The sequence below is a fragment of the Physeter macrocephalus genome, chromosome 8 (genome assembly GCF_002837175.3).
Source record: "Physeter macrocephalus isolate SW-GA chromosome 8, ASM283717v5, whole genome shotgun sequence".
Taxonomy (NCBI): domain Eukaryota; kingdom Metazoa; phylum Chordata; class Mammalia; order Artiodactyla; family Physeteridae; genus Physeter; species Physeter macrocephalus.
Genome location: NC_041221.1, coordinates 76166135 through 76176086, shown reverse-complemented (window position 1 = coordinate 76176086; position 9952 = coordinate 76166135).

Below are 9952 nucleotides of genomic sequence, written 5' to 3'. Positions count from 1 at the left end.
CTTCAATAAAATTTTTAAAGTATATAGATACAGATATATAGATATAGATTGATGAGGGAAGGAAGGAAGGAAGAGATGTTTCGGTTCTCCCAAATCCATTCTGTCTTCCCCAGGTCTGCCTCTATGCCATTCTCCTAGCTTCCCACTTCTTGCTGGCTTTACTCTCTCCCCCTCTCCCTTTTCTACTCACTCCTCCCTCTCAGGAACACAACAGACTCCTCTTCTTCCTTCTCTCTCTTTTTAAAGCAGACTTTATTTCTTAGAGCAGTTTTAGCTTCACAGCAAAATTGAGCTATAGTTTCAGAGGTTTCCCCTACACCCCCTGCATAGTCTCCCCCATTATCAACATTCCCCTCTCCTTGCCTCTTGATAGGAGTCTCCCTCACCTCCTCTAATCCTTTAAAATCTGACAACATTTCAGCTCCAGAAATCTCTCCAACACAAATTAGACATTGTATCAAGGAGTTTCCCCCAATCATAGACAATCTTCTCCATGAGAGAAATTCTATGCCAGAAATAAAGAAATATGTTTGTATTCATTGAAAATCCCTTTCTCCATAACTGCCACTCGATGATCTCAGTTTGCCCCTTAGGAGCAGAGGAAAACATGTCTGTGGTCTGTCTCGTCCACATGGCCACCCCGGCTGAAGATGCTGCTTCTGCCTAAATTCCATGGTTCCCAATTCTTGGTTCTATATTATATGGTTCTTTGTGTGATTTGATATCCAGAACTTTTCTCCATTTTTCTGATGCTCTTTACCTGGAATCCTCTGGCTTCCAAAGCCCTTCTAAGAATGTAGCACACATACTTGAAAATGCCCCAGGTATGGCTTAAACTGATTCAAAGAACAATAGGTTTATGGATTTGCCTGGTGGTGCAGTGATTAGGAATCCGCCTGCCAATGCAGGGGACACGGGTTCGAGCCCTGGTCTGGGAAGATCCCACATGCGGCGGAGCAACTAAGCCCGTGCACCACAACTACTGAGCCCATGTGCCACAACTACTGAAGCCCGCTTACCTAGAGCCTGTGCTCCGCCACGAGAGAAGCCACAGCAATAAGAAGTCCACACACTGCAATGAAGAGTAGCCCCTGCTCTCTGCAACTAGAGAAAAGCCCACGCACAACAACAAAGACTCAACTCAGCCAAAAATAAAATAAAATAAATAAATAAATTTATTTTAAAAAAAAAAGAACAGCGGATTTATTCCTTTTGAAGATGTGGCCAATAATACACCTTTAATGCATTAGCTGACTGGGAACAAAAATGTGTCTGTCCTTTTCCTGACCTGAGTTCCAGATGGTTGGGATTTTATCAACATGCATACTTTTGTCAGAGATTAAACAATGGTTCAGATAAAGGTGTGGAAATAATTCTTATCTTCTCCCTCAGATTACCATAGCCCAGTTCTAACGTCAGTACCCAGATATGGCCCTCTGGGAAATTCAGGCTCTATTTTCCAGATTCAGCAGCCATTGGTGACAATGGTGCTTACAGAGGAAGCTACAATCCCCAAAGAATCCTCTGTCTGATTAAACTCCTCAAATGAAATCTCTACTAAGAACACACACCAAATGTGCTAGCAGTTGTTTTCAATGATTTAATTGGGTAAATATACTGCTATTCTCCAAAAATAACTTTTTTTCTGAGTCAGGTTCCCTTCACCGTTTCTTCCTTGAGGGAAGTTTGAGGTGCCTTACATTATATCAAATGTGTCTGGAATCCATTGTCAACTGATATAGCTCATTTAAATGGACATCTGTGAAGGCTGTTTGGAGCAAATATCTGGACTCATCTATCTTTCTGGAAGATGGTCTTTGTTGTGGAGACAAACTGGGGTGACTCCTGGCTCAGCACCTTGCCAGTCGCCCCCTCAACCTGGGCAGGGCCGATTGATCCAAGAGTAGAAGACACTGACTCAGACTTGGCCAATGAAAGAGAATTTGCCTTGAATATACAGGCAAGTGGAGTTGAGGCATCTAATGCCAGTGCCATGGAAGAATACAGGTGCTCCAACTGCTGCCCTGGTCCTGCCCTCCCCTAGTTCTGCTCTTTCTACTATTCAGAATCCTTCCTATAAATCTGACTTTATTATGTTGGCCAGAGTTGAACATTAACAGGATTAAATTGCAGAGGGCCTCTAGGGCACTATCACAGGACTCTAGCACTAAGCCCTATGCTCCTCATCATTTTGGTCAGAGCGTTAGACCAAACCTTAAGGTGCCTGTGTTTTGCTCAGAGCCTGAGTTCTGCACTTCTAACATATCCTAACAACCCATGAGATGTGTGTTATTATTATCCCAATTTTATTTTTTTATTTTTATTTTTTGTGGTACGTGGGCCTCTCACTGTTGTGGCCTCTCCCATTGCGGAGCACAGGCTCCGGACGCGCAGGCTCAGCGGCCATGGCTCACGGGCCCAGCCGCTCCGCGGCATGTGGGATCTTCCCGGAACGGGGCACGAACCTGTGTCCCCTGCATCGGCAGGCGGACTCTCAACCACTGTGCCACCAGGGAAGCCCTATCCCAATTTTAGAAATGAGTCAAGTAAGGCCTAGTAGGTGCCCAGGGTCAGACAGCTACTGAGAGGTGGAGGCCAGGTAGGACCCAAGGCATCAGATTCCAGAGCCCTGCTCTTAAGCAACACACAGCAATGTCTCTCTGAGGGTGTTCAGGCCTAAACCATAGGACTGCATGCTTAAGCATGCCCAGCACCATGTGGAAAGCCCTTCAGCAGGAGGTTGGATTAGATGACCTCCAGCCTCCCACCTCCTTCCCACCTAACCAAGAATCTGAACTTTCTAAGCCAAAACCTCTGTTTCTCTTACTTTGTCTCCTGCCCCATCCTCTGATACTGAAATACAGAAAATGATGAACCCTCACAGAGAAATCTGGGACTTAGAAGGAGAGAATGGAGGTGGTTCATTTGTCAAGCCTTCCAGTAACTCTAACCCACTCTTTGGGGGATATGAGCCAACTCTCCCGCTGTATTAGTCAGAGTTCTCCAGAGAAACAGAACCAATAGAATGTGCATATTTATAGAGAGAAATTTATTCTAATAAATTGACTCCCATGATTATGGAGGCTACAAATCTCAAGATCTGCAGTCGGCAAGATGGAGAGTCAGGGGTGTGGTTCTAGTCTGAAGGCTGGCAACCTCGAGACCCATGAAGAATCAGTGTTTCAGTTTGAGTCCGAGGGCAAGAAAATACCCAATGTCCCAACTCGAAGACAATCAGGCAGGAGAAATTCTCTCTTATTTAGAGGAAGGTCAACTTTCTATTCTATTCAAGCCTTCAACAGATTGGATTGTTTCCATCCACATTAGGGAGGGCAATCTGCTTTACTCAGTCTTCTGATTTAAATGTTAAACTTATCCAAAAAGAAACACCCAGAATAATGTTTCACTTAATATCTGGGCACCTGCTGTCCCAGCCAAATTGACACATAAAATTCACCATCTCCCCCATTTTCTCCAGAGGATCTCTCCAACTGACATCTCCTGTCCCTGGGCATGGGCTAAGACGGCAGATTTTACCTGGAGCAGACCTCACAGCTTTCAATCAACAAATGCAGACCCCTCAGTCAAGGATGGTTTGGGTTTTGCTTCTTTAGAGTTAAAGGGATTATGTAAAAGACCTCTAGGTGACACTTCCAGCTTTGAAATCTAAAAATGTATGATTCTGGAAAAAAGTGTCAGTCTTTTGGAAATTATTTTGATGAGGCTCATCTCTGCATCATCCTAAGGAGCTTTGAGTCTGTAGAAGGGGATTGTGCATGCTCATATCAGAACCATTCACTTGGGGTAACTTGAAAGATAGGTAATAAATAAGTATATAACACCCCCTCCCCCAAAGAGACCTTTCAGAAAAGTGAGTTTTCTTAGATGACATTGGAAATAGCATCTGAAGGCAAAGGGAAAATTGTATCTGGTGAGGCAGAGAAGTTGTTTTATAGTAACTCTTTATTGTTAACAAAGTTTAGTGAATACAGTTTAAGTAACAAGAGTAATAAATGAGCCACCATAATCATTACTCTTTTATACTCATGGAATACCAGCAGGGAGCTTTGTACCGGAAAACTACATATCATCACGTTTCTCAAGGAGAGAATTTTTAGAGTTATCTGACAGAAAAGGCAGAGATAGAGGGTACAATCTGTGGAATTCTGTTCACCGAGTACACTAAAATTACTCCTTATTATGGGCAATTTGCTTGCAAAGAAGTATGGGTAAACTTTGTCCTGAACAAATTCCATAATTCCTGTCTCTACCTGGGGTGGCTTATAAACAGCAGAAATATATTACTCACAGTTCTGGAGGCTGGAGATCGGAGGTCAGGGTGACAGCACGGTCAGGTTCCAGTGAGTGCCCTCTTCCTGGTTGCAGACTGCCAACTTCTGATTGTGTCCTCACATGGCAGAAGGGACTAGGGAGCTCTTTGGGGTATCTTTTATAAGGCCACTAATCCCAATTATGAGGGCTCCACCCTCACCACCTAATCACCTCTCAAATGCACAACTTCCTAATACCATCACCTTGGGACTTACAATTTCAGCATATGAATTTAGAGGGATGTGAACATTTGGACTGTAGAGTATACAGACAGTGTCTACTATGGTTTGACTTATGACTTTTCAACTTTTTTTTTTTTTTGGCCGTGCCATGTGGCTTGTGGGATCTTAGTTCCTTGACCAGGGATTGAACCCAGGCCCTTGGCAGTGAAAGTGCAAAGTCCTAACCACTGGACCACCGGGGAATTCCTGATTTTTCAACTTTTTGATGTTGTGAAGGTGATATGCCTTCAGGTAGAAACTGTACTTCGAATTTTGAATCTTGATCTTTCCTTGGGCTAGTGATATGTGTTATGATACTCTCTCATGAGCAGTAAATAACTGATACACTTAAAACCATTCTGTACACATACAATCATTCTGTTTTTCCCTTTAGTACGGTATTCAATAAATTACATGAGTTATTCAATGCTTTATTATAAAATAGTATTTATGATAGATGATTTTGCCCAACTATAAGCTAATGTTAAGTGTTCTGAGAACACTATGATGTTCAGTAGGTTAGGTGTATTAGACGCGTTTTCAACTTAAATATTTTCAACTTATGATGAAATTAATCAGGATGTAACCCCATCGTAAGTCAAGGAAGATCTGTACTAACTATGGAAGTGGTGGAAAAAGAGGAGAGGTATACATACACTACATGTTAGAAGCTCAGCCCCCAGGTCAGACACTCCTGGTCTGAAATGTAGTTTTGTCACGTGCTAACTATACAACCCTGGGCAAGCTACTTCAACTCTGCTTCCTTAGTTTTCTGATATGTAAAATGGGGTTGATGCTGGTACCTAATCCTATCACCGATGAGGCTACATGAGATAATGCAGGAACATGTATGGCACATGGTAAATGCTCAGTAAATGTTAGCTGCTGTTATTATTATAGGAAAGACCCTGGATCCTCAAAACCCTCTTCCTCCTTGATCACTGTAAATTGTGTAGATCACTTCACCTGGCATCCTGAAGATATTTTAGAATCATCTGATAGCTTATCATAAGGATTTTTTGGCATTAGTAATCTATAGGATTTAGTGAGGAGTGAGATTTAAGAAAGAAAGGTTTTTGTTTTTGTTTTTGTTTTGCGGTACGCGGGCCTCTCACTGCCATGGCCTCTCCCGCCGCAGAGCACAGGCTCCGGAAGCGCAAGCTCAGCGGCCATGGCTCACGGCCCCAGCCATTCCACGGCATGTGGGATCCTCCAGGACCGGGGCACGAACCCGCGTCCCCTGCATCGGCAGGCGGACTCTCAACCACTGAGCCACCAGGGAAGCCCCAAGAAAGGTATTTTTAACCTGTAGTCACAGATAAAGGACATTTGAACTTGGGTTAAAAAGCAAAGAAGTTATGTTCACAACATCTCCAGATAAACTTTCAGGAGAAAAATATGGCATATCTAGAATACAAAAGCCATTGTGAGGTGACCGCTAGTCAATTCCTTCCTCTGTCCATTTCCCTGGGGCTCTTAGCCTATGAGGAAGCTGGGATCCAGGCCACTGTCCACCATCTTGCCTGCTAAATGGGTCTTGTTCCCCATTAAGGAACACTCCCAGAAGGATGGTCAGTTCAGCTCAAGCCCAGTGCTGAGATGTTGGAGCAATCCCTGAATTATGATTTAATCTCCATTTGGGCCTGTTTTAGCCCAAGGTATCGTAGCCATGAAGTCATAGACCTTTGGGAATTCTCACCCACTCCTGACTGATATGTGGACTGCTGAAGAACCACATTTGTCCTGAGTTCCCTGGATTGGTCCCATCCTTAGACCTGAATGGTCTGGTTGCTCTTTTCTTTTTTACTTTGCGTTACTGGGAGGGGCTATGCTGAACACAGCCAATGACAGACATGGAAGTCATTCAAATGAACAGACAGGATTCCAACTACCTTGTTTGTGCACGTGTAAGCAGAATTGGCATGATATTCAAAGACTCTAGAATGAAAAAAATAACCAAAGAGGATGGATTATTGGGATAGGTCCAAAATGCTAACTTGCCCCAAAATAGGTCCCCTATTAGGTTCATGCAAAAATGTAAATATTCCCCAAAAGGAAAATAAATAATACTATTAATTTACATTTATTGAGCAGTTCCCATGTGCCAGGCACATGTGCTAAGAGCTTTACACAAATGATCTCACATAGCCTTCACAACAGACCCATGACTATCATCATTTTACAGACAAGGAGATAGAGGCACAAACGGCTTAAGTCTGTGTGCTAAAGATCATACAGTGGTCAGTGGAGGAGCCAGGATGGACACCCAGGCAGCCTGGCCTCAAAGTCCACCCTCTTTACTACCACCCTGAACAATCTCCCCAGTTGCTTCTGTAATATTCATTCATCCTCCAAGAGTTTACACCAAATGCTATGGAGAAAATACAACTCAATCTGACACAACTTATGCATTTGAAGAACCAACTATCAAGTAGAGATGTTAAGACTTATGCAGAAATATTAATAACAACCATTCCAATAGAACTATGTTCCAGGCACCACTCTAAGCACCTTATGTATATTAACTCACTTAATCCTCAGAACAAGCTTTATGGTGGATTCTATCATCTCCAGTTTATGAATGATGAAACTGATAAGTGCCTACGACCACACAGCTAGAAAGGGGTATAGTCTGTATTTGAACCCAAGTTCTTAAGGGATAAAAATGTTGAGCAGATAGAAATAAGGACAAAGCCAGGGGTGCTCCTGTGCAGATGTGGTCAGTTAGCACTTAATCTTTTTTTTTTTTTAGCACTTAGTTAATCTTGAGTGTGCTTGTTCAACCAATGGCAGATTCACCCAGCACTTTCTTCATTCTTCCTACTGGGCTTCATTTTACATTAATGCATTCAACAAATGTTTCCTGAGTGCCTGTAACATGCCAGGCCCAGGAGAGTTTGCTGGGCCAGAATGATGATATGACCTCTGAGGCAAGAGAAAAACAGAGAGGGGCTTTCAAACCACACTGGGGAGATGAAGGCAGCTTGGTACAGGAGTCTCAGGGGTGGGTGGGAAACTGCCAAGCTGACCAAAGGAAAGGCATTCTAGGCAAGGGGATAAGCACATCAAGACCCAGAGTTGTAAAAAAAAAATAAAAAATTAAAATTAAAATTAAAAAAAGACCCAGAGTTGTGAAGGAGCATTGTATCCAGAGAACAACATGGAACTGGATGAAGTTAGGGCACTGGATGAAAGCATGACCTACAGAAAGAGAGAAGAAAAGGAAGTATGGGCGAGAAGGTGGGAAAGGTCCTTAAGTGACAAACTAAAGAATTATAAGTTTTTCCAGCAGGCCACGGAAAGCTATTGGAAAAGTCTAACCAGCACAGAGAGATGGTCTGATTTGCACTTTAGAACTCTGGCAGGTGGGGTGTGAAGGATGACTTGGAGGTGGGATTCCGGGTAGGGAGGCCATTCTGGCTGTCATAGGGAGCAAGGGGCTCTCAATAAGGCTGAAGGAGTTTAGGGACCTTGCCTAATGTTTTGGTGAAATCGGTTTATTCTGTGTCTGGCATTTCTGTGGTGGACTCAAAACAAGAGAATGGTTTTGCAAAGAATTAACTGAATCGATATTAAATTGTCATATCCTCCCAAATATTATGAGAACGTGTGTCATCAGAAGGAGTCACCAAGGGCTTCCCTGGTGGCACAGTGGTTAAGAATCCGCCTGCCAGTGCAGGGGACACGGGTTCGAGCCTTGGGCCGGGAAGATCCCACATGCCACGGAGCAACTAAGCCCGTGTGCCACAACTACTGAGCCTGTGCTCTAGAACCTGCGAGCCACAACTACTGAAGCCTGCATGCCTAGAGCCTGTGCTCCACAACAAGAGAAGCCACCGCAATGAGAAGCCTGCACACTGCAACGAAGAGTAGCCCCCGCTCGCGACAACGAGAGAAAGCCCACGCGCAGCAACGAAGGTCCAACGCAGCCAAAATAAATAAAATAAATAAATAAATAAATTTTTTTTAAAAAAGGAGTCACCAAACTCATTCAGATGGGTTATGCTACCACAAAAGTATAGGAGGCTGAGAACTCCTGGGTTGAGTCTTTCTGTCTGCAAATCTTGACACACAAATAGCATGGTGCCTTCTCTTGACTAATCCAGACCGTGTACTTACTTATTACCTGCCTAAGTGAAATCTTCCAATTGTTTTCTCCTATTTAATTTTGTTTTTAAATGTGTTACACTTCTAAATCCATGGATCAATCTTAGCATCACTAAAAGTGGCACAAGAAAACATCATGTATGTCTCAATGTGATGCAACAGGAAGTCCATGGCACCACCCATGAAGGTTTCTTGTCTGAATCACTCTCTAGATGTAACCATCAGCTTATGGTAAATATGGGGACCAGAGGTACAAGTAACCATAAGGAAATATTTGGCCAAATCTATAATGTGGGACATTCTACAGGACAAATTATCAGCTTCTTCAAAAAATTGGTGGCATAAAAGATAAAAAGAAAGGATAATTACTATGGAATTAAAGAGACAAAAGAATAACAACCCAATGCCATGTCTGAACCATGATTCAAAGAAACAAACTGTAAAAGACATCATTCCCAGTTGGGAATGATATTGAGGAATTATTACTTTGGTTAGATGTGATTAATGGTGTGATGTTTATGTTTTTTAAAAAATGTCCTATGTATTATATTGGAGTGTTCCAAGTAAAATAACATGATCTCTGGGATAAATGAAATGAAAGAAATTTCATTTAATTAAAATGAAAGAAGATTAGCAAAGTGTTGATAGTTGTTGGTTAATGAGCACCTAAAGTAAATTATACTATCGTTTTGCATATTTGCAATTTTCCATAATAAAAAGGCTGTGTGTGTGTATTTTAGTTAACTCTGCTTGCTTTTTTTTTAGATTTTTAAAAATTGAGACAGTCGATTTATAATATTATATCGGTTTCAGTTGTACCACATAGTGACTCAAAATTTTTATAAATTATACTACATTTTTAGTTATTATAAAATATTGGCTATATTCACTGTGCTTTATAATATATCCTTGTAGCTTATTTATTTTGTATATAGTAGTTTGTACCTCTTAGTCCCCTACCCCATCTTGCCCCTTCCCCTGTCCCCTTCCCCACTGGTAACCACTAATTTGTTCTCTATGAGTGTTTATTTTTGTTATATTGACTAGTTTGTTTTATTTTTTAGATTCCACATATAAGTGATGACATACAGTATTTGTCTTTCTCTGACGTATTACATTACGCATGATACCCTCCAGGTTCATCCATGTTGTGACAAATGACAAAATTTCATTCTTTTTTATGGCTGAGTAGTATTCCGTTATATATATATATGTGTGTATATATATATGTATGTATGTGTATATATATATATATATATATATATATATATATATATATACCACAACTTCTT